The following is a 26,132-nucleotide window of genomic DNA, read 5'->3' on the forward strand; positions in this document are numbered from 1 at the left end:
TCTGTTAAGTCTGCTTTAGAGTAATATGTTCTCTGGTATCTTAGTCTTAAATACTACCACATGGATGCTATCTTACCAGACAGTACAGCAGGTGATCCCGAGACCAAAAATAGGGGCAAAGTCTCGCAGACTGCCAAAATCATTACCTCAATTCTTATGAACATGTCACTAAACAGATACGCTCTTTGAGAATTAGTGTCTCTTTGCTTTAGATCACTATACATCTTCATGTAAATTTAATTTAAATTCACTCTGTCCCAAAATTGTATTTAATCTTTCCTCTTCTGTTTAGTGAGAAACTATATTTCTGCCTGTGGTTCCCCCTTGCCCAAACCAAGAATGTGAAATACATTTAGCTTCTGTTTTTCAGATCTCAATGAAAAGTGATTTCAATGAACAATATTTGAGAGTCGCCTATGTACAGATACTAACAAATACACAGAGTAGAGAAAGAGGAAAAGAACAAGAATGGGTGACCAAGATACAGTCTGAAAAGCTGAAGAGTAGAATGGAAGCCAGCAAAGAAGATACAAAGTGAGGTGCCACACAAAATGATCTTAAGTATTTTTTCCAGTGACAAGAATGTGCTCCCTAGATCACAACAGCCTAAATAATCTTTGTCACACAACAGAACAAGATCTAGGTCTACCATGGGCCTATCAAAAGACAAAATTATAACAAGTTTAAAGACACAACTAGCCTTTTTTTTTTTTTAAGACAGAGTTTCGCTCTTGTCGCCCAGGCTGGAGTGTAGTGGTGCGATCTTGGCTCACTGCAACCTCCACCTACCTCCCGGGTTCAAGCAATTCTCCTGCCTCAGCCTCCTGAGTAACTGGGATTAAAAGGCGCCCGCCACCACGCCTGGCTAATTTTTGTACTTTTGGCCAGGCTGGTCTCAAACACCTGACCTCAGGTGATCTGCCCACCTCAGCCTCCCAAAGTGCTGGGTTATAGGCGTGAGCCACCACACCCGGCACACAATTGGTTTTTATTTGGGCTCCTGGAATTGGACAACATCTCATTTTATAAAATAAAATGACTTCCAATGAGAGGAGAGGAGGTTGGCTTTAAAAGAAGAAAAAGGCTGAAGAAAGTAGAAACAGTACAAAAAGCAGACTGGTTGTTTCAAAGATGCTTTCCTTTAAAAGGTTAAAACAGGGACTTCCTTATTACGAAGACTCAGACTGACTATAAACTCCTATTTTTTAGAAAACTGGCCTATTTCCAAGTTTGATTATGTGACACTTAGCACAAGTGACTCCATTCTGGTTTGTTCTGATCTGGTGGTGTCCAGTGCAAGAGGCTAGTCTAGAACAATAGCCTCCATAAATGTTTCACAGGCCCAATTTCCAATTACAGCTCATTAATTATACTTCTGAATAAAAAATATATCTCTACTAAAAATATAAAAAATTAGCCGGGCATGGTGGCACCTGTAGTCCCAGCTACTTGGGAGTCTGAGACAGGAGAACTGCTTGAAGCCGGGAGACAGAGATTGAGACAGAGGTTGCAGTGAGCCGAGATTGTGCCACTGCACTCCAGCCAGGGTGACAGAGTGAGACTCTGTCTCCAAAAAAAAACAAAAAACAAAAAACAAAAAGAACCCATAAAAGATCTAGAAGAAAAGAGGGGCAGCCTAAAAAAGCAAGATAAAATACCCAGAAGACTAAAGGTTCATATTTCACCTCACAAAATTTTAAATCCTGCATACAAAATCAACAAAAGACACCATGAGCAAATTTAAAAGATAAGCAACAGCTAAGAAGAAAGTATGTGCAACATATGTAAATTAACAAAGGACAATATCCGTAATATATACTGAGCACTACATCAAATCAATTTAAAAGACAATTCAATATAAGCAAAATCATGAATGACTAATTAACAGAATACATAACCAATACAATTAAATTGTGCTAAATTTCACTAATAATCAGTAAATTGCAAATCAAAACAACGTGTTCTATATAGGCTCTATTTTTTGTCTGCAATGTTGACAAAAATTAAGATGACTAATATTTAGTTGATATGGTTTAAGATTTGTGGCCTCACCCAAATCTCATGTTGAATTATGATCTCTAATATCGGAGGAGGGGCCTGGCAGGAGGTGACTGGATCATGGGAGTGGATTTCCCCCTTGCTGTTCTTGTGATAACGAGTTCTCTCGAGATCTGATTGTTTAAAAGTGTCTAGTAACTCCCCCTGCTCTCTCTTCCTCCAGCTCCAGACATCTAGGACCTGCCTACTCCCCTTTTACCTTCCGCCAGGAATGTAAGTTTCCTGAGGCCTCCCCAGCCATGCTTCCTGTACAGCCTTGCAGAACCTTGAGCCAACTAAACCTCTTTTCTCTATAAATTATCCAGTCTCAGGGAGTTACAGTAACGCGAGAACGCTAGTGTTTAAAAGTCTGTGCATAAACAGGAATTGTCAAACCATCGGCAAAGTTCTGGGGACAGAACAATTTGGCAGTTGAGGCGTAATTACAGTGTTTAGCATAAGAAATGTATTTCTTGAATGGAAAACGGTTGAATCAAGCTATATGGGGCCATTACATAATCTCTATGGACATGTTATAAGAAATACACAACACAGTGGCTGATGTCTGTAATCCCAGCACTTTGGGAGACCGAAACATATATAGTCGTCCCTCAGTATCTAAGAGGGATTGATTGGTTCCAGGACACCCTCTGACTCTCCCAGATACCGAAATCCATGGATACTCAAGTCCCTTATATAAAAAGATACAGCATTTGCATATAACTTACACATACCCTCCTGTGTACTTTAAGTCATCTCTAGATTACTTACAATACTCAATACAATGTAAACGCTATGTAAATAATTGTTATACGGTATTGTTTGGAGAATAATGACATGAGGAAAAAAATCTGTACATGTTCAAATGCATCTATACCATTTTTTTCCCTAATATTTTCAACCTGTAGTGGGTTGAAAACACTGATACAGGAAGGCAGACTGTATTTGTTCTCTTTTTTTCCTTGTATTTCCTTGGTTCCTGGCACAGATCATCTAAAACCTTCGGAATCCCTGAGTCATAGGGGTGAGAGGAGCCACTTTTCTTATTCACAGTAAGCCTGTTTCAAACATACCTGAGTTTATGCTAATATGGTTACTCTAGGGGGACCCCTAGATAGATTCAGGACAGGGACTGGTTTCCAGAAGAACCAAAAACAAGATTAGAGGGTCAGAACATTCAGTCCCATCCTACCCATACCACTAAGAAGAGAAAAGAGGCTGGAGATCCAGCTAATTACTAATGGCCAATGATTTAACCAGTCATGTCCATGTAATGGAATCTCCACTAGAATTCTTAAATAATGGAATTCGTGGAAGGTCAGGGTGCCAGAAGGGTGATACACTCTAACTCCACAGGACAGGAGCTCCTATGGTTGGAACCCCGACCTCACTCTCTCTACCTCTTAATATGCTACATCTTTTATAGTGTCCTTTTTATAATAAACTGATAAATGTAAGTAAAATGCTTTTCTGAGTTCTGTGAGCCATTCTAGCAAATTATCAAACCTGAGAAGGGGACTGTAGAAATCCCCAACTTACAGCCAATTAGTCAGAAGTACACGAGGCATGGGCTTAATGGCATCTGAAGTGGAGGCAGTCTGTTGTAGGGACTGACCCCTTAATGTGTGGAGTCTAGCAGTCACTCTGAGTAGCGTAATCACTGACCTGGATCAATTGTTGGATACCCAGTTGGTGACTAAAGAGTTGGAGAATTGTTAGTGTAGAAAAAAAACCACATATTTAGTGTCAGAAATGTCGTGAGAAGAAACAGATTACTGAAGTAGATGTATTTCCATTTTATTATCTTTGATCGACATACAATAAAAATGTATGTCGATCAAATGATGTAATTATCTTACCTGCATTCCTTATAAGTAACAGTAGACACATCAGGCTTAGAACCACAGTATAATATGCATTTTAACATATACAGGTACCTTAAACTATAGAACAATCACATTTATGTATCCTTTTAAAAACTCAATAAAATTAACTGCTGTAAATCAAAAGACAGTATCTGAAAAATAGATGCCAATGAAACAGAATGCACTAAAAGAAGAGACTGGAATACTCTCTAAAAATTGCTGAGTATATCTGCTCTTTGGCTGAATAAAAGAATAACACTCACTCTACTGTCTTAGCTGAATCCTCACCTCTCAAAGCAGCCTGTATCTGTCAAATGGTTCCTGTTTCGACACTGTAATAAATCTCTTAAGAAATTTACCCAGCAAAAAAATTTTTTTAAATTAAAAATAAAAAGAAATTTACCCAGCAAAAATTCTCATACAGGGATAGAATAAGCATATGTATAAGGATGGTCATCACAGCATTATTTGTAGTAGCAAAAATCCCATAAAAGTCTATGTAAATAGAAAAATGGCTAATTAGGAAATGTCCACAGTACCGAATACTACGTAGCTATAAACACTGACACAGAACTCAATATATGTACACAACACACATTAAGTTAAAAAAAGCAAGTTGTAGAGCAAAATGTATAATTTCACTCTATTTAAGCAACCTAAATATATGTCATTCTGAGTTCTGTTCACTGTGTTCGTTCATTTGTTTGTTTTTTTGAGACAGAGTCTTGCTCTGTCGCCCAGGCTGGAGTGCAGTGGCATGATCTCGGCTCACTGCAACCTCCACCTTGTGGGTTCAAGCGATTCTCCTGCCTCAGCCTCCCAAGGAGCTGGTACTACAGGCGCGTGCCACCACACCCGCCTGATTTTTTGCATTTTTAGTAGAGATGGGGTTTCACCGTGTTAGCCAGGATGGTCTTGATCTCCTGACCTCATGATCCGCCCGCCTCAGCCTCCCAAAGTGCTCGGATTACAGGCATGAACTATATGTTTTAGCCACACTTGCCATCTTTTTCTTCATCAGTCTTGCAAAGATCATTCTCATTTTAGAGTCCTTTCACTAGCTTGTCCTTCTGCTTGGAAAGAAGTGATTTCTTCCCCAAAGATTTTCCCATAGCTAGCTCCCTCATACATTCTAAAGAAATTCTAACCTTTCTCTCATGCTCTCTCTTTTCTTAACCATAGCATTTTTATAGTCTTTAAGCTTTTTAAGAGTAGTTATCTCTTATTTACCACAATATCCCCAATACCTTGCACTGTACTTGGCATATAGTAGTCATTCAATAAATATTTGCTCAAGAACTCATCAATGGTGATAAATAAATAAAAAGAGGAGTTCAAATTAGGCAACCTCAACATTTCACATTTTCATGCCTAAAAAATAACCCAAAAACTCCTCAACATGGAAGTCCAGACATTCTTCACAGTCACCTTGGTTTATTGCTTCAACTGTGCTTGGAACCCCCACCCTAGCCAGCAGCTCAGAGTCAGCCCCCTGCTACCTCCTCACAGCACCCTCTAGCAGCCCCAAGGCTCCTGCCACCACTTCACTGCTACCTCTTAGCCGCCTCCCATGACGACAGCAACACCTACCACCAGAACCATCAACTGCCAGATTAATCTCGAGCTTTGTCTCTACATGTACCGAATTAATGTCTTACTACTTTGTCCACAATGATATGGCTTTGCCATGACATGTCTTCAACAACATCATGAGGAAAGAAGATATAATGAGAAAGTGACGGAGCTGCACAACCAACAGAGAGGCCTAATATTCCTTTGGGCCATCAAGAAACCAGACCGTAATAAATGGGAGGGCAGGTTGAAGACAATGGAACATGCATTATACTTGGAAAAAAGCATGAATCAGTCACTACTGAAAATGCATGAACTGGTCATTGACAAAACCACACACACTGTGTGACTTCAGTGAGATGCATTACCTAAGTGAGCAGGTGAAATCTATCAAAGAACTGGGTGACCATGTTCAACTTGTCCAAGATTGGCGGGGAGGTGGGTCTGAATCTAGCATGGCAGAGTTAACTCTTTGACAAGTACATCCTGGAAGACAGTGATGATGTGAAAGAAAATAGAATCTCGGGACTCGAAACTCACTATGCCAAAGGGAAAGTAAAGCTTAGGAACTAAGTCAGGCAATACTGCTTTCCTTTTGGTCCCAGATAGCTATAATTTCACAACCGAAACATATGTAGTCTCATCCATAAACCACATTCCCACAACAATAGAGGGCCACATATCTCCCAAGATGGCTTCCTTCATCTTAATCTAAATCTTTCAGGATACGTATCTTCCCTATAAACCAGCCCGAAAACTGAGTTCTGTTGAAGCTCACCTTAACAATGTCAATTACCAGCTTATATCCACAGGTAGAAGACAAGGATAAAAACCAGAAATCATCCCTTGGCCTACCCTGAGATGAATGTATAATTGACTTTTTCCCCTACTCCCTCTTTTCACATGTAAAATATAGATATACTGAGGCTAATCAGAGCCTCACAAGAATGTAATCATTTGCCTCACTGCCTACCCTCCCCTCCTTTAATCCTCCTGCTTGCTCTTTTTCCCTTTAAATAATCAAGTTCTCCCAATCCCCTTTGGAAAAAGCACAGGTCACAGATGCTCCTGTGACTGTGGTTTTTTTTTTTTTCCAGGGTACATCCTCAATCTTGGTTAAATAAACCTCTAATGACAGAGACCTGCCTTAAGTCACTTTTTGGTTAACAATGATGTGTGAATCCTTAGGCTCACTTCCCCACAGCCAATAGGGGTGACTTCCCTGGTAACCAGGGCAAGGTATGCATGTTTGGTTATCCTAACTTTTCTGTAAGTTGTACCAAAATACCCACTTAAATTCTTTCATTAATACTATTCCTTCAAATAAAGAACTTTGGCACAAAACAAACAAACAAAAAAAATCCAAGCCAAAACATGGGAAAAGGTAAGAGAAAAGAAAGATTTAACAGTCGGTTTATTTTCTATACGAAGAGAAAATATTTTCTACATTTCTGCATGGTCAGGTTATTTCTTAGCAAAGAAATCTATCCTTTGAAGGACAAAACTGGACATTTTAATTAATAATAGACAGTAAGAACTATGTGTTTACACTTCAAGGAAGATGAAACTTCAGACTATGGAGACATTCCAGGGGCTGTAAATTTTGAAACTAGTCTGATCTCCCTCCTCACCCCAAATATTGATTTATATTCCAAAGATTAAGAACCTAGGTTCCTCCTCAACCTTCTGCTCTAAGGATTAAGATTTATATTAGGAAGCAAAGGTCTATCTCCCTCTCTCAGGAGCTGGGGTTGAACAACATATATACAAGTTCCCAGATTAGTATTTTCTGGTTCCTCATATATCAAACGAATATCCTGCTCTCATCACATTGTCCTGGGAAAGAACTAGGGCAGAGGAGAACTGGTGCAGTTATTGCTGTAATAATTACTTTGTCTCTGCTCCAGAAATTGTATCTCTACTAGAAACTAAAATTTTAAATCCCCAACTAGAAACTAAAATTTTTCTACATTTTTCAATTAAAAACATATACCTGGCTGGGCATGGTGGCTCACGCCTGTAATCTTAGCACTTTAGGAGGCTGAGGCAGGCGGCTCACGAGGTCAACAGATCAAGAGCATCCTGACCAACATGGTGAAACGCTGTCTCTACTAAAAATTAAAAAATTAGCTGGGCGTGGTGGCACGCACCCGTAGTCCCAGCTACTTGGGAGGCTGAGGCAGAAGAATCACTTGAACCTGGGAGGCAGAGGTTGCAGTGAGCTGAGATCGTGCCACTGCACTTCAGCCCACTTCAGTCTGGAGACAGAGTGAGACTCCATCTCAAAAAAAAACAAAAAAATTAATGTGTTTGAACTATTGGAAAATCTGTATTTGTATACTAGCTCAATTATACTATAGGTTAATATTCTGAAGACTAGTCTAAGGTCCTAACCAATAATCACAACATTATTTCTACACAAATACTCACTTTGTATTACTTGGCAAACAAAGTATACTTACGCAGAGGTTCCCTAAAACACCATCTCTATCCCATTCCTATCCCACTCCTAAGTTACAATCCTTAAGTTAGTTGAGGGGAGTATGAAAATACTGCAGTCTACAGGAGTTAGATGTAGCAAAGAATAAGGTTCATATGAAAAAAATTAGGATAATACTAATTGAGGTTCCCATTCAACTCTTTGAGATCCCAAGACTATTGAATCCTCTGACTAGGCCATACATTTGTTCCCAAGACCAATCAAGGAAAAACGGATCCATTAAACCATAAATTCCCCCAGAGTAAAGGCGGAGAACTATTTTAGGGATCCCTTTACATTATAAAACAACAAAAGAGACAGTCAGAAAGCATAGTAAATGATCTTTGGAAGTGAATCAGCTTGGATTTGCATCCTAGCTCTAGCAGTCACTAGCTGTGGATTCATAGGCAAATTTCTCAAACTCTTAAGGTTTTTTTTTTTTTTTAATCTGCAAAGTGATAAAAATTTTCAGGTTCACTGGCAAAACTGAATGAGATATTCATATGAAGTACCTGGCACATTCCATACATCACAGTCAAAAAACAGATGATATCACCTTCTCTATTATTTCAATTTGAAGAAGCACTTCTATTTCCTAGTCCCCTAACATGTAAAAGACTAGGGAAAAAAATATTTAGCTACCCCCAACTTACTGCGAATTTTACACTAATACTCTTTCAAAAAAATAAGTTAGAGAAGAAAATACGGAAAGTACTAAAATCTTTGGTTAATGTGCCTCATACGGCTGACTCAAGACTACTCATTTAAGGCTTATTCTGTAACGAACAAAATTTGCCAGAAAGGGCAGATTTATTTATTAGTTGTCAACTGTTAGTAATCTGTATGTGGCTAAATATTCGGTTCCTGGAAGCTTAAGGGAAAAAGAAACATACTGAACAGGAACATTTCTGGCTTAAATTTCATTAGAAATTAGCAAATTATTTATAAAATGTTTCTTGGATTACCCTCCTCCCTAGTTCCAAACATATATCAAATCTTTGAGGGGATTATGATATTATAGAGTAGGCACACTGCTGTCTGATGATTAAGAGTATAGGGCTTGGCCGGGTGCGGGGGCTCACGCCTGTTCCCAGGACTCTGGGAGGCCCAGGCGGGCGGATCACGAGGTCAGGAGATCGAGACCATCCTGGCTAACACCCCCAACTCTACTAAAAATACAAAAAAAAAATTAGCCGGGCATGGTGGCAGGTGCCTGTAGTCCCTGCTACTCAGGAGGCTGAGGCAGGAGAATGACGTGAACCCGGGAGGCGGAGCTTGCAGTGAGCTGAGATTGCGCCACTGCACTCCAGCCTGGGCGACAGAGCAAGACTCTGTCTCCAAAAAAAAAAAAAGTGTATAGGGCTAAAGTATACAGAATCTCCACGGCCTTTACTCTTTGGTCAGACTGTCAATAAACCAAAGTCTCAAGTGAGACCCTGGCACGTGCTGGATCACTGTGAACTCACAGTTCAACTCTTAGATAAATAGCCTCAAATGTGTATTTTCTTTATTTCTTTCTTTTTAGACAGAGTCTCACTCTATCACCCTGACTGAAGCACGGTGATGCAATCACAGCTCACCACAGCCTTTATCTCCTGGGCTCAGGTGATCCTCCCATCTCAGCCTCCCAAGTAGCTGAGACTACAGGCACGCACCACCATGCCAAGTTGTTTTTTGTGTGTATTTTTTGTAGAGATGGCGTTTCACCATGTTGCCCAGACTGGTCTTGGGCACTCCTGGGCTTAAGCAATCCGCCCGCCTTGGCCTTGCAAAATGCTGGGATTACACGCATGAGCCATTCACCCAGCCAAATGTATATTTTCAACAGTTCAGGTGAAAGAGGAATTCATACTAAATAGCAGATTTGCAGGCAAAAGAGCTTACACTGTGTTGTAAAGTTTTAGGAGCCTGAATTGTACTCTTACCAGAGTAGTTATGAGGGAGAAGGCAGCCATGAAGGAGCTTCCAGATTGGATGAAACATTTTTCTCAAAAAAGGAACTTTAAATATAACATTTTGAGTGAAACTGTCAAGAGTTCTGCACCTAAAAATGTTTACCAGCTGCTTTAATCGTAAAAATTTTCTGGTCTACAGAGAGCATCTGAAATAAAGCTATCGTTTCATATGAGTGAGCTATAAATTATACTCCCAAAAAGGAAAAAGAGTTTAGGTAAATTGAGTTACTTAGAAGTGTCCATTTACATTTTGAACAATGATTGCTATATTAGTTTTCTATGGCCACTGTAACATTATCACAAATTTGAAGGCTTAAAACAACAGTAATTTATTCTCTCACAGTTCTGAAGGCCAGAAGTCCTAATTCAATATCACTGGGCCAAAATCAAAGTACTGGCAGGATTGCACTTGGCTTCCAGAGTCCCTAGGGGAGAATCTGTTCCTTACCTCTTTCAGGTTGGGGCAAATGCCAGTATGCCTTGGCTTCTGGCCATATCACTCCAATCTGCCTCTGTGGTCAGACTGCCTCATGCTCTTCTGTGGCTGTTATCTCCCTCTGCCCCTTCTCTTATAAAGCCACATGTGATAACATTTAAGGCCTACGTGGATAATCCAGGAGAATCTCATCTCAATACCATTAACTTAATCACACATACAAAGACCCTTTTTCAAAGTAAATTAACATTTACAGGTTGCAGAAACTAAAATGTAGGTATCTTTTGGGGGACAATTTTCAGCCTACCACACTGACCAAAGGTAAGAGTGACTATAACCCATCAATGAATATAACCAACTCCCCACAGACAACACTTAAGTCTTTATCCTGCATATAAGCAGTTCCCTTAATTTCTTTTTAAACAAATGTGAAATACATTTCAGAAAATGTAACCACTTTACAGGAGACTGAGGCAGGAGAATTGCTTGAACCTGGGAGGCGGAGGTTGGAATGAGCCGAGATCGCACCATAGCACTCCAGCGTGAGCGACAGAGCAAGACTCTGTCTCAAAAACAAAAAGAAAGAGAAAGAAAGAAAAAATAAAAATAAAAAAGGCCGGGCACGGTGGCTCATGTCTGTAATTCCAGCACTTTGGGAGGCCGAGGCGGGCGGATCACGAGGTCAATAGCTCAAGACCATCCTGGCCAACACGGTGAAACCCCATCTGTACTAAAAACACAAAAATTAGCTGGGAGTGGTGGCACGTGCCTGTGGTTCTAGCTACTCGAGAGGCTGAGGTAGGAGAATCTCTTGAGCCCGGGAGGCAGAGGTTGCAGTGAGCCGAGATCGCACCACTGCACTCCAGCCTGGGTGACAGAGCGAGACTCCGTCTCAAAGACAAAAAAAAAAAAAGTATACTTTTAAATTACTTAGATTATCCCTTTTCCTACAAAGCATCTTTTTTCGTTTGACATACACTTCCCTAAGCACTATGAAACAAAGACAAACTAAGATGCCTTCTCTCTCTTTTAATGAGGTATCTTTTTCTCCCATAGTTACTGTTCCTTCTGCACACAGTAAAATAAAGGTCACAACTAATTAACTCTCTCAATCTTTAGCATTTTTCTTTTCCTTTTATGTTATATTACACAACATGTGAATAAGCAAATACTTTCTTCCTTAATTAAAGCAATGCTTGCTTACAGGATACAGGTGTTGGATTTTAGAAATTTACTCAAGACTAGGCAAACCAGGGAGCAATAATAAATTCTGAGTAAGCAATCCAACTGCCATCATAACATTGCCTGCAGTAACTATCACCTCATAAAAACCACCTTCCGCAGTTCAATCTAAGACTACAGCTGTAAGACAGACACTAATTTCTGTAAGCTTCTAAAGACACAAAGTGTTCTTTGTTGAAAAGCTTGTCACTGTACTAAACATCTGGAATACTCATCTAAATTACTCTTGGTAACCTAATAGCTTCTTTATTTAAAAAAGCAATACCAATTCCTAATTAGATTGTATCTTTTCCACGATATGGAATATACAATGGGAAGCACTCCAAGGTAATTTGCCAAACCTCCATTATCCGGTCTTAAGTTTTTGAACACTAGTAATAAACTTAACATTTCTAGACTCTCTATAAGTTGTGTTACAAGGAAAATAAATGTTTTTAAGATTTTTAAAGCTTCCCTTAAAATGCAGATCTAATTTAGTGTGATCTGTGCTTCCTACCACATTTCTCCCATCACCCATCACTATCTCATCTCCTCTAACACTACCCCCTGCCCCCACCACAGACATAAATACTTTAATAGCCCAATTTAATCTGTTTTTAAGGTTTCAAGATACACCTACCTATCAAGGTCTGAGTCAACACTAATTATAACAGTAGCAGCCTTATTTTCTTTCTGTTCCTTTGCATACCCATATTAGATACTAACAGATCCATAATGAAAACCAGTTGAGTTCAACAATTTACAAAACATTTATTAAGCTATCATGTGATAGAAAATGAGAACCTCTAAGAATGTATTGGCTACTGAGGCAGACAATCCTTGAACGTTTTCAGTATGATTTGATAAATGCTAAAAAAAAAAAAAAAAAAAAAAGGGCATAAATAAGCAGTCAAATGAGAGAGGAGAAATCAGAAAATGTTTCCTGGAGAAAGAGACTCATCCTTGGAGGAAGAGTTTAAGGTTAAGTGAAAGTTAACCAAATGAAGAAAGAAAGCAGTCCTGAAGGACCAACATAATAAGGAAAAGTACACTCAGCATTGCATGTCTGGGAAACTCCAAGTAGTTCACTATTAAATGACTAGAAAAGAAGTTAGGGAGTACAGACTCAGCACAGGGTGAGGCTTAAGAATTTAAATGTGAACTACATCAGTGAGGCCTAGTATGTGATACAAAGGTGTCAAGAAAGATCGACAGTGCAATGATGAAGAGATCACCTTTGGCAATAATAAAGGACAGATCTGAGAAAGTCAAGGATTCTAATCTGTGCAATAATCTGAAGAAGAGATGAGAAAGGCCTACAGTAGAGCTGTTAATAAGAATAAATTAGAAAAGGCAGTGCTCAAAAATAACTAAATGGTAAAATACATGGGACATAGGAAATGAGAAAGGAAGGAAAGAAAGAAGGGCTCCTAAGCTTGTGGCTGTGTACATGTTGATACTAAAAAAAATGAGACAGTAAAGCAGGAAGTAGTATTTTTATCACTTCTATTCAACATACTAGTGGAAGTTCTAGCCAGAGCAAGTAGGGGAAAAAAAGGAAACAGAAATATAAGGCATCCAAATTGTAAAGGAAGTAAAATAATATCTTTGTAGATGACATTGTGTCTGGAGTTTATTCCTTCCAGTGGGTTCTTAGTCTCGCTGACTTCAAGAATGAAGCCGTAGACCTTTGCGGTGAGTGTTACAGCTCTTAAAGATGGTGTGTCCAGAGTTTGTTCCTTCAGAGGTGTCTGGAGTTTCTTCCTGCTAGTGGGTTCGTGGTCTCGCTGATTTCAGGAGTGAAGCCAAGGACCTTCGCAGTGAGTGTTACAGCTCTTAAAGCCCTAACAGCTCTTACAGCGTCCCCAGTTGTTTGTCCCTCCCGGTGAGTTCATGGTCTCACTGACTTCAGGAATGAAGCCGCAGACCCTCAAGGTGAGTGTTAGAGCTCATAAAGGTAGTAGTGCGGACCCAAAGAGTAAGCAGCAGCAAGATTCATTGTGAAGAGCAAACGAACAAAGCCTCCACAGCATGGAAGTGGACCCAAGCAAGTTGCTGCTGCTAGCTTGGGTGGCCAGCTTTTATTCCCTTATTTGGCCCTGCCCACATTCTGCTAATTGGCCCATTTTCCAGAGAGTCGATTGGTCCATTTTTACAGAGTGCTGATTGGTGCATTTACAATCCTTTAGCTAGACACAGAGCGCTGATTGGTGCATTTTTAGAGTACAGACTGGTGCATTTACAATCCTTTACTAGACACAGAGGCTGATTGGTGTGTTTTTGCAGAGTGCTTACTGGTGGGTTTACAATCCTTTAGCTAGAAATAGAGGGCTGATTGGTGCATTTACAATCCTTTAGCTAGACACAGAGGGCTGATTGGTGCGTTTTTACAGAGTGCTGATTGGTGCCTTTACAATCCTCTAGCTAGACACACAGCACTGATTGGTACATTTTTACAGAGTGCTGACTGGTGCATTTTACAATCCTTTAGCTAGACAGAAAAGCTCCCCAAGTCCCCACCTGACCCAGAAGTCCAGCTGGCTTCACCTCTCAACATGATCTTATATGCACAAAGCCCTAAAGACTCCACACATACACACAAAACTTTAAAATGCTGAATAAATGAAATTAGCAAAGTTGCAAAAAAAAAAAAAAAATTCATTCATATACACTAACAATGAACAATCTGAAAAGGAAATTTTAAAAAATTCCATATACAATAACATAAAACAATAATACTTACGAATAAACTTAGCCAAGGAGGCAAAAGACTTGTATCCTGAAAATTACAAAACATTCTGAAAGACATCAGACATAAACAAATGGAAAGACATCCCATGTTCATGGAATTGAAGACAAAATATTGTTAAGATAACAATAAAGATGCTCCTTGACCTACAATGGGGTTACATCCCAATAAACTTATCATAAATTGAAAATATCTTAAGTCTAAAGTGAAACCATAGTAAGTTGAAAATATAAGCTTAAAGTGTTTTCAACTTTCAATGTTTTCAATTTAAGATGGGTTATCCAGATGTAGCCCCATCACAAGTCAAGAAGCATGCTGAATGCATATTGCTTTTGTACCACTGTAAAGTTGAAAAATCATTAAGTCGAACCACTGTAAATTGGGGACCGTCTAGACTATCCAAAGCATTACCAAAAAAATCAAACTATGAAATCCTGTCAGTGTTGAAATAAAGTACCTATTCAGTAGGACTCTGTGAAGAATATACAATAGCTATTGTTATTGGTGCAATAAGACTAGCTATCCTATCCCATCCAACCTACATTGCTAAGAATAAAGTAGAAATTGAAGATTGTTCCTGAGGTAATAAACATTAATCATAACTTACTACAGAGAAGCTTATTTAGGGCTAGAATATGATATAAATTTAAGACAGATTAAAATATTCAATTTGTTAATTTTAAATGCCCTTCTGAATTAAGTCTCTAACTATGGCACTGTGAATAATAGATCCCTCAAAGGTATCCACATCCTAATCCCCAGAATTTGTGCATGTTAACCTTACATGGCAAAATGGACTTTGCCAATATGATTAAATTACAGCTCTTAAGATGGGGAGATTATCCTGGATTATCCAGGTTTGGCCCAATGTAACTGCAAAGGTCCTTAAGAGGCAGACAAAGCGATGTGATGTGAGAAGCGGAGTCAAAGAAGCTGTTATGAAGGAGGCCAGGGCAGTAGTCCAAGAGAGCAATCTAAGACACTGGGAAGCTGGCCTGAAGATGGAAGAAGGGGCTGCAAATTAAAGAATGCAGATAACCTCAAGAAGTTAGAAAATGAAAGAAAATGAATTATTCCCTAGAGATTCCAGAAAGGTCACAGACCTTCCAACACCTTGATTTCAATCCTGTAAGACTCATTTTGGACTTCTTACTGCCAGAACTGTAAAATAATAAGTTCATGTTGTTTCAAACCACCACATTTTGGTAATGTGTTACAGCAACTATATGAAGCTAATACACCAGTTGAACCCTAATTATCAGGAGAAAATGGTAAGAGTGGGAGAAGGTGACAAAAAATAAGAACTTCAGTTTATTTGCTCAATAGTCTTATCTTCTACCAAAAGAAAACCAAATGCACCCACAGGAAAAGTCTTCCTTTAAAGTAGTTCTCAAACCTGGCTATATGTAAGGAATCATCTTTCATCTGGAGGGCTTTTAAACAGTCGTGATACCAAGGTTGCATTTCAGACTCACTGAATCAGTATCTTTACCCCTCTCATCCACCCCCAGTTTAAAAGCCAGTCAAATGGTTTTTATGTGCAGCCAGTTTTGAGAATCACTATTCTATGCATTCTGTGTAAAAAATTACTGTTTCAGTGATCTAAGAAACATCTGGCATTTCCAAATGGTACTTCCCCAAATAAAGACACTGCTCAGAATTCACTCATTTACAGTTACTGGTTTAGTATATATTTTGCTAACTTTAACAATAAGAAGTTACCTTTGGCAAAAAGTTGCCTGGGACAAATTTCTAGAAGTGGAATTACTGGACCAAAGGGCAAGGAAATTTTTTTATTCTGATAAATACTGTCAAATCATTACACCAATTTACATTTCTACCAATTAGGGAAAAACAACAGTTTTTTTAAAACACCCTGTCCAATCTGATAAGTGGGAGGGAAATGATACTTCTTTGTTGCTTTAATTGGCAAGCCTCAATCATAAACAGAATATCTTTTCACAGTTTTATTGGCCTTTTTTTTTTTTTTTTGGTCTACCAATTATTTATATCCATTTCTGTTAGTTCTTTTTTAAGTTAATATGTAATAACTCCTTCTTTTAAGGAAATCGACCTTTTGCCTGTCGTGAGTGTTAACTTTCCCCATTTTGCTGCTTTGTCTTTTGACTTCTTCAGTACACAATTTTTACCTTTTATATATTTTTAGTGTACTTTTCTTCTATGGCATTTTCGGAAACCATACTCTAAAATTGTAAAAAACAACCACCTACACTTTCTTGTAATTTTTTTTATATTTAAAGAGGCTAGGATCTAGCTACTCCATTCCATGCAATGGGCAAGTTTCCCAACATCATTATTGTTTAGTTCTCTCTTCTCCACTGATAAAGTTAGCATGCTCTTCTAATTCATGACAAAGATGGGGAAAGAGTGAGAAATATGTGTATATGTGAATACATACACATATATCTTATGTATATATAATATGCATGTGTGTATATCCGAAAACTGTAAAAGATAAGCTTAACACTATCACTTCCTACACTGTCAACAATAAATGATTGCCTGATTCAGGTATACAGAGTATATAAATTCCTTAATAAGGTTACAAAATATGAATGCAGGCAATGTGGACACTGTCCCCACAGCTGCCTTTGAAAAAGCAACACAACTGTCACAAAGCTACCTGCCTCTTTCTTCCTCAAGAACAGTTAAAAGTTCTCCCTAGCAGTTTTCTTCCATGTTTGTACTCAGCCTTGTAAAATATTTGCTGCCACAAGGTGGAGACAACTTGATTACGGTAATACTGGTTACTGAAACAGGGGTAGGCACAAATTTTCTATTATACAAATACACTCCAATGGTAAAGAATCACTGCTTCTAGATTCTTGTGTGAACCACAGGGCTAGTCACTTACAGCTGGGGGTCCAGTTTCCTCACTTGTAAATTTAAACCTTTATGTTAAGTAGCATCAAGAGCTCTCTAAACTCTAATATTCTGCGGATCAAAGCAGGCTAAATTAAATGTTTCTGACAGTGCATTGCCTAAAAACAGTCTTATTCTCCTGAGCTAAGAAAATACTCTACCTTTAGCAATTTCTTTCAACTTGAATACTTCAGCCAACAACCAGTTGTTTCCTCCAATCTTTTATTTTCAAAGTCAAAAAGAGGCATATTGCATATTAAAATTCATGCATCTAGCCTACCCCAAGTCATAGCTAAGGATTCCTGCCGTTTTTTTTCCACGCTGTCTTAAAGAGAATGGCTACTTCCATACTTCTCCACACCCACCTGCCATAACTGCATATGTATTTGAAACAATAAGCTATCGATTTTCTTCTATACTGGTAGCCTTGGTTCTAAAGGCTGCACATTTTGTGATCTTGTGTGGTTGTTTGTTTGGTTGGCTGGTTTCTGCCTGAAATCAGAACCTTCCATTTCTGCCTCTTTTTTTTTTTTTTTCCTTTTAAGAGATAGGGTCTTGAGACCATCCTGGCTAACACGGTGAAACCCCATCGCTACTAAAAAAACAAAAAATTAGCCGGGCATGGTAGTGGGTTCCTACAGTCCCAGCTACTCAGGAGGCTGAGGCAGGAAAACAGCGTGAACCCGGGAGGCAAAGCTTGCAGTGAGCCGAGATCATGCCACTGCACTCCATCGAGCCTGGGTGACACAGCGAGATCCGTCTCAAAAAAAAAACAAAAAAAAGAGATAGGGTCTCCCAGACCGGAGTGCAGTGGCTCAGTGACTCATAGCTCACTGTAACCTCAAACTCCTGGGCTCAAGCGATCCTCCCATGTCAGCCTCCCAAGTAGCTAGGACTACAGACTCATCACCACGCTCAGCTACTTTAACTTTTCGTAAAGATGGGATCTTGCTATGTTGCCCAGGCTGGTATTGAACTCCTGGCCTCAAGTGATCCTCCCACCTCAGCCTCCCAAAGCACTGAGATTACAGATGTGGGCGACCTTGCCCAGACTGTTTCCTCAATTCTTAACGGTCTGTCCCTCTGACAAGACATGTTCCTTATACCGGTATTCATTCCTCCTGGTTCTCATCTGCCAGGCTAGATTTTTTCATTTTCTCTAAGGATGTTTCAACCTCTGCTTGCCAAAGGAGTTTCCAGTCTACTGATTCATCCAATTTATTTGAATCTAGTGACCCATTAGTCATCTAAACCTCAGACTTTGGCATAACCCAGGCTTTCAGTCCTGAACACATACCAACTCTATTCCACAAATTCATCACATTCTTATAAAGGACTACCTTTAATTCTCCGAGTGCCCTTAGACCAAGAAAACCAAAGGATGTCAATAATTTCCTAAGCAGAACAGAAAAATTTTGAGTCCTTAAGTGAGCAGGGAAACTATCAACTTCACTTCATATTCCTATCCAGATAATAGGAACCTCTAAACAAGGGAGTATACTGATATGGTGGCAGTATCCAGGTTACTACTGACTGTTGACTGCCACTCTATGCTGACACCACATATGATTGGCCCCAATAAATAAATCTGTAGATTTAATGACACAGATCAGTTACCTGTATCTTTGTGATGGATATGTGAAACACAACTAAGGCATAAAGCAAAGCTAAAAGATTTACATAAATTTGAATTAAAGACAAAACAAAAAGAGAAGTCTAACTACTGACTCTTAGTCCAGGCCTCATATGCCATAGCATAAGTCAGCAGCTTCTGAAAAGTGGTATATTTCAAGATTGTTATCCTTTCCTGGGTAGATAAATGTTCATTAAGTGCCAATGTTAGCTTTAGCAAGTAACAACGCAAGAAGTCACAGTAACATTCCCTTGTGTCACTGGAAATATACTAACAAATTCTACTTTTCTGGGAAGGCCACAATCTAATGGCAAACTAAATTTGTGGTCAGGTAGAGACCTAAGAAAATAATCAGATTCAGAAAGATAATAAAGAGAAAAGCTGAAGGCTAATACCTCTACACTCTTCTAACAGGAACTGGAATAACCCATTCAAAAACCAGCTAAGGAATTCATTTCTAGAGATAAAAATATAATTTTCATATTATTTGACCAAGTAATCCCAGTTGTGGAAAACAATGCTATTAATGTGCTTAATGGTCTCACAGTAAATGTCAGAGGCAAGATTCAAACCCAGGTCTGTTTGAGTGAGAAGGCCATACGCTTAGCCACCAACCAAACATATTATTTATTACTACTGCTACTACAACAATAAAGCCACTAATATGAAGACGTCTGCTGCAACCAGGACATTTTTCCAGTCGTTCAATATAACAATACCATATGTAACGACTGAAGTACTTGTAAGGTAATGTGATTAGAGATAACACTAATTTGCATCAGCGCTACAAGGACAGCTACGTAAGTTATGTTCTAGAAGGTAATATGGGCTTGGTACTTTTTTCCCTCAATTTTTCAACTCCCATTATTATTGTTACCACATTACAATAAGGCACAGATTTTTTAGCAGTTTTAGGGCAAAAATAGCCAAGAACAGATAAGCAAAGAATGTGGTTCCCATGTCCCCTGTCACATAGGTAGATTTTCTTTTGCAGAAAAAGAAAAAAAACACTATTATGGAGTAGCAGCCAGACTGGGATTCAGGAGACTTCTATTCTCATTTTTCATTCTTGAAACAATTCCAAAAGGTAAACTAATTTAATCTCTCTCTTCTCTTCTGGCCTTGTCTCCAGATTTCTGCAACTTGCAACAAAAAAAGCTTAATCCTGGCAGAAGTAGTTCCAGAGGTTTCAAAGGCTGAAAGAAAGCCAGGGACCAGGAAGAGGAAGCTAGAACAAGAAACCAGAAACTACTAGAAGTTTTATAGTCTGATAAATCTAAAAATTGGAACAATATTTAGGTTCACAAAAGCAGCAAAAGTATGGCACGCTTCATATATACTGGAAATCAACATGACTTTAACCAAGTCAATATACAGACCTAAACCTCTTTATCCATAAAATGAGCATGTTTTTTTTTTTTTGTTTTTTTGTTTTGTTTTGTTTTGTTTTGTTTCTTTTTTGAGACGGAGTCTCGCTCTGTCGCCCAGGCTGGAGTGCAGTGGCCGGATCTCAGCTCACTGCAAGCTCCGCCTCCCGGGTTCTCGCCATTCTCCTGCCTCAGCCTCCCGAGTAGCTGGGACTACGAGCATGTTTTAGGTGACATCTAAAAAAAATCTACTGCTCTGGAAATAATGCAAAGAGCTCCAAACAACAAAAATACATATACTGAAATGCCCATTAGGGCAAAGCTACTTATAAACAACTAGACTTTGATAATCTTAATGTGAGTTCTTCAAATAATCAATATTAAAAAGAGAAAACCATTACACAATAAACGAAAACCTAAGAAGTTAAAGTAGCAAAATCCATTCTCTCAAAAGCAAAACTCATTCCACATTACTTAACAATAAAAAGGAAGAAAAACTAACATTAATTCAAGACAAGATACCGTTTCAAATACTTTTTACAGTTTTCCCTCTACCTCTACTTTTTTTTTTGTTGAGACAGAGTCTTGCTTTGTCGCCCAGACTGGAGTGCAGTGGCCGGATCTCAGCTCACTGCAAGCTCCGCCTCCCGGGTTCACGCCATTCTCCTGCCTCAGCCTCCCAAGTAGCTGGGACTACAGATGCCCGCCACCTCGCCCGGCTAGGTTTTTGTATTTTTTAGTAGAGACGGGGTTTCACCATGTTAGCCAGGATGGTCTCGATCTCCTGACCTTGTGATCCGCCCGTCTCGGCCTCCCAAAGTGCTGGGATTACAGGCTTGAGCCACCGCTCCCGGCCTCTACCTCTACTTTTAACAAAATTCCTGTAATCCATGGTTTTTAACTGTTCTGGGTCTACATTCCCCTTAAGAATCTGATGAAAGTAAGGAACTCTCACTTCTGGGAGAAAAAAAGACATACAAAAACACATGCACACAAAATTACAGAGTACAGTTCTCCCTGAGTATCCATGGGGTTCTGAAGATACTCACACACCACAGACACCAAAAGCCACAGATGCTCAAGTCCCCCACATAAAATGGGGTAATAGTAGCATAACCTACACACATCCTCCCATATTCTTTAAATCATCTCTAGATTACTTATAGTACCTAACACAATATAAATGCTATGTAACTAGTTGCTAGACTGCATTTTCAAAATTTCTATTACTATTATTATTTGACACGGGGTATCACTCTGTCACCAAAGCTGGAGTGCAGTGGTGCAATCAAGGCTCACTGCAGCCTGGACCTTCCCGGGCTCTGGTGATGCTCCCACCTCAGCCTCCTGAGTAGCTGAGACTAGAGGTGTGCACCACCAAGCCTGGCTAATTTTTGTAGTTTTTGTAAAGACAGGGTCTCACCATGTTGCCAAGTCTGGTCTCAAACATCTGGGCTCAAGTGATCCATCCATCTAAGTGCTGGGATTACAGGCATGAGCTACTGCACCTGGCCAAAAATTCGTATTATTTTTAAACTGTTGTACTCTTACTTTTTATTGTGTGTTTTTTTTTTTCCTCGAGAGTATTTTTCCATCTGCAGTTTGTTGAATCCAAGGACACGAAACCGTGGATACAGAGGGATGACTGTATTCGTGGATCCTTAGAGACACCTGGACTGAAGGTCAAGAACATATGCTCTGCACTACCTAAAAAAGAATTCTCAAGCCTACATGGGGAAATAAGCTATCTTCTTTCATTCTCTCTCTGTTTTCTTCAACTCTACTGCACAACAAGCTACTGCCATCAAAGACAGTCACAGATTCATTCTTGGAAAGGTAACCTTACAGAGACAAGTACTGCTTTACTTCCATCCCACTGCCACATGAATAATAGATGACCTTATCATCAACATAAACATAAATACAAATCTTAAAAAGCCTTATAAACCAAACACAAGGAAATGATTAAATACACTATGGTTCATACACCTGAAATATCATTAAAATTGTTAACAAACTAGCTATGGCACAGAAAATGTGAATGATATTTAGATTTTTTTTTTTTTTTTTTTTTTTGAGACAGGGTTGCCCAGGCTAAAGTGAAACAGTGTGATCGTGGCTCACCGCAGCCTCGAACTCCTGGGTTCAAGCAATCCTCCCACGTCAGCCTGCATAGTAAGTGGGACTACAGGTGTGCACCACCACACCAGGCTAATTTTGTTTATTTTTCTTTTTCATAGAGACAGGGTTTCATTATGTTGCCCAGGTTGGTCTTGAACTCCTAGTCTCAAGTGATCCTCCTGCTTCTGCCTCCCAAAGTGTTGGATTACAGGCATGAGCCACCGCACCCAGCCCAGATTTTAAAACACACATACATTTATATCTACATATAAAATACAGTTAAAACTAAGTTTTAAACAAAATCAAACCAAAATCTAAAATTTATTTCCAAACGTAAATTGAGCAAAATGTGTGATTAAGTACCAACAGCATTTTTTCCTACTTCTCCAAATTTCCTAAATTTAAAAAATAAATTTTAAAAATGAAAAAAGCAACAACTGAATGCTATAACATTTTATTCAAAGACAATTTAAGTAATAATTTATGGATTTCCCCCCATTCTTAGCTCTTAAACTACTTCCAAAAGGACTAAGCAACATATTGAACATAGGGATTAAAAATAAAAACAATCCATTTAAGAAATGAATGATAGGCCAGGTGCAGTGGCTCACGCCTGTAATCCCAGCACTTTGGAAGGCTAAGGAGGGAGGATCACTTGAGGCCAGGAGTTTGAGACCAGCCTGGGCAACATAGCTAAAACCCTGTCTCTACAAAAATAAAAAATAATAATAAAATAAATTAGTCAGGTGCGATGGTGGATGCCTATAGCTCCACCTACTCAGGAAGCTAAGTTGGGAGGATCTCCTGAGCCCAGGAGTTCAAGGTTGCAGTGACCTATTATCGTGCCACTGCACTCCAGTCTGGGCAACAGAGGGAGACCCTGTCTCTAAAAAAATGAGAAAAGAAAAAGAAAAAAAAGAACGATGGATAACTTATCTTGTAAAATTTTTTTCTCACTGCACACCAATATTGTTTTAATTCTCCTAAATCAAGTATTCCAAAGATTACTCAAAAGCTTTCAGAACAAATTAAACTGACATTAATAATGTTATCTACATTATACACAACTATAATATTACCTTTTCAAGTAATGAAGAACTCTTCAAGTAATGGAGAACTCCTAAAAAAAAAACTTCAAGAGACTAGCAAATTATCATAGAACAACCCAAACTGATAAATGGGATCTACATTTCAATACAACTGTAACAATTCTAATAACATTAAGAACAAAGAAATTTAGTCTTACTATTCTAGATAGTACTTTAATATTTGAGAGCCTTTAAAAACATACATTACAATTATATGAGGAAATGTTCCTAGAGGATAGCACCCCACAGCTATCTATATAAAAAGAAACCCACCTTTGCACTAATTCGAAGAGCCCTGTTTTCTTCACAAATATGCTAACTAAAAATTTTAAGATCAAGGACAAAAGGATAGGTTCATTAAAACTAAACAACAGATATAACTTCCAATCTTGCCAAGTATATTTTTAAAAGCAGAGATTTTCTGAATCTGATATAACCCTCATATAAAATGAAACTACAGGCTGGGCACGGTGGCTCACACCTAGTATAATTTCAGACTTCGGGAGACCGAGGCAGACGGATCACTTGAGTTCAGGAGTTCGAGTTCGAGACCAGCCTAGCCAACATGGTGAAACCTCATCTCTACCTAAAATACAAAAATCAGCTGGGCGTGGTGGCACTAGCCTGTAATCCCAGCTACTCAGGAGGCAGGAGAATCGCTTGAACCTGGGAGGCGCAGACTGCAGTGAGCTGAGATCGCACCACTGCACTCCAGCCTGGGGAAACAAAGCGAGACTCCATTTAAATTTAAAAACAACAACAGACAAACAAAAAACTACAACAGTAATTTCCAGCCAAAATAAACGATACAGGTTTAGCACCCCAATAAGAAAATCTAAAACTTTTTGGACATGGACATGACGCTCCAAAAAGTCATGCTAAAAATAAATGCTCATTGGAGCATTTCTGATTTCAGATTTTTGAATTAGGGATGCTGAACTGGTAAGTATAAAGTAAATATTACAAAATCCGGAAAAATATACCTGAAATCCAGAATACTTCTGGTCCTATGGATCTTGGATAAGGGATACTCGATCTGTAGAGCATGCTTTCCCTACTCCCTCAGGCCCTAGTCATTTAAACAATCTGCAAAGTGATAGTTTTGTTCTTACAAGTGTAACGAAACTTTTGGGGTGTTCTCTCAAGATATAATCAACACACGTATCCCAGGTGAAAAGAAACAGCCAGGTGCATTGGCTCATGCCTGTAATCCTAGCACTCTGGAAGGCCGAGGCGGGCGGACTGCTTGTGCTCAGGAGTTCGAGACCAGCCTGGGCAACATGGAGAAACCCCGTCTCCACCAAAAATACAAAAAAAACAGCCAGGCGTGGCGGCGCCCGCCTGTGGTCCCAGCTACTCAGGAGACTGAGGTGGGAAGATAGCTTGATCCCGGAAGGCGGAGGTTGCAGTGAGCTGAGATGGCGCCACTGCACTCCAACCCCGGCGAAACAGACCCTGTCTTTATTTAAAAAAAAAAAAAAAAAAGTTAAAAACAAGAAAGAAAAGAAAAAAGAAACTGAGGCGGCATGTCAATCTTGAAAGACAATTATTTAGGAATTCAGGCCCTGCCTCTAGGGGCGTGTCCTCGGGGTCCTGGCGGCGGCCATTTCAGAGCTGAGGAACCCGCTCTCAAGAAGGGCACTCGTAATGGAGAAGAGCCAGCGTTCGGCCGGCCCGGAGGTGCCAGAGGCCTAGATGGGAGAGAAAGGCCTGCTTGCCAGCATGGCAAGGCCCATCTATCACCAGACGTGCCCCAGGACACAGAGCAGAGTGTCCAGCTTTGTCGCATTCTCTCCGGAGTCGCTTCTGATGCCAAATCACGGCTCTGCCACTTGCCGGTTATGTGAACAGTCCCGGAACTTAAGCCGCCATTTCCTTATCTGTAAACTGAGGGTCCGTTTTCCGCCATCAGATTAGCAAAAAGAAATAATAATATCCAGTTTGGTCCAAGGCGTATTGAAACCCATTGTGTGCCGTAGCAGCTCTGCCAGGAGTGGATAATGAGCAAAACTTGGCATTACCTACAGAGATTTTTAAAGTATATATCCTTTTTCCCGGCAGTTTCACTTCTAGACACTAGTTATAGAGAAATAAGTACACATATACAAAAAAAGTCATTTCTGAAGATGTTTAATGCCATATTGTTTGCATGCTAGAGAAACACTGGGGGGAATGTAGATTAACAGGAAACTGGTTAAGTAAATGCTGCTACATCCAATCTGGGTTATTAACATCCATCCAAGAATGAGCTACATCTAGGTACTTTTGTTTTTTAATACGAGACATTAAGTTTAAAAAGGAGAACATTACGTATTATATAATCTTACTCAAACACAGGCACACAAGACCTAATACTAGTTAATGTCACGTGCACTATTCCTTTTAGATATTTTGGAGCCTATTATGTACCACACATTGTTTTGGATATTGGAAAATCAACAGTAATTAAAATCCCAGCCTTCTAGTAATGGGAGACCAAAAGAAAATGCAAATAATAAAATTCAGGCTGGATGTGGTGGCCAAAGCCTGTAATCCCAGAACTTTGAGAGGTCACAGTGGGAGGACTGCTTGAGACCAGGAGTCCAAGACCAGCCTAGGCAACATGAGACCCCCATCTCTGAAAAAAGAAAGAAAATAAGAAAATTAGTGTGCACACTGGCACACTCCTATAATCTCAGCTACAAAGGCAGCTGAGGTGGGAGGATCACTTGAGCCCAAGAGTTGGA

At 39.4% G+C, this 26,132-nt stretch overlaps 1 protein-coding gene across 4 annotated transcripts in view; it reads right to left on the reverse strand.

Annotated features, from left to right (window-relative positions):
* RNF2 (ring finger protein 2) overlaps positions 1 to 26,132 on the reverse strand; it is a 55,745-nt gene that overhangs the window by 21,478 nt on the left and 8,135 nt on the right. The window lies entirely within an intron of this gene.

Source organism: Chlorocebus sabaeus, chromosome 25, assembly GCF_047675955.1.
Source record: "Chlorocebus sabaeus isolate Y175 chromosome 25, mChlSab1.0.hap1, whole genome shotgun sequence".
Classification (NCBI taxonomy): domain Eukaryota; kingdom Metazoa; phylum Chordata; class Mammalia; order Primates; family Cercopithecidae; genus Chlorocebus; species Chlorocebus sabaeus.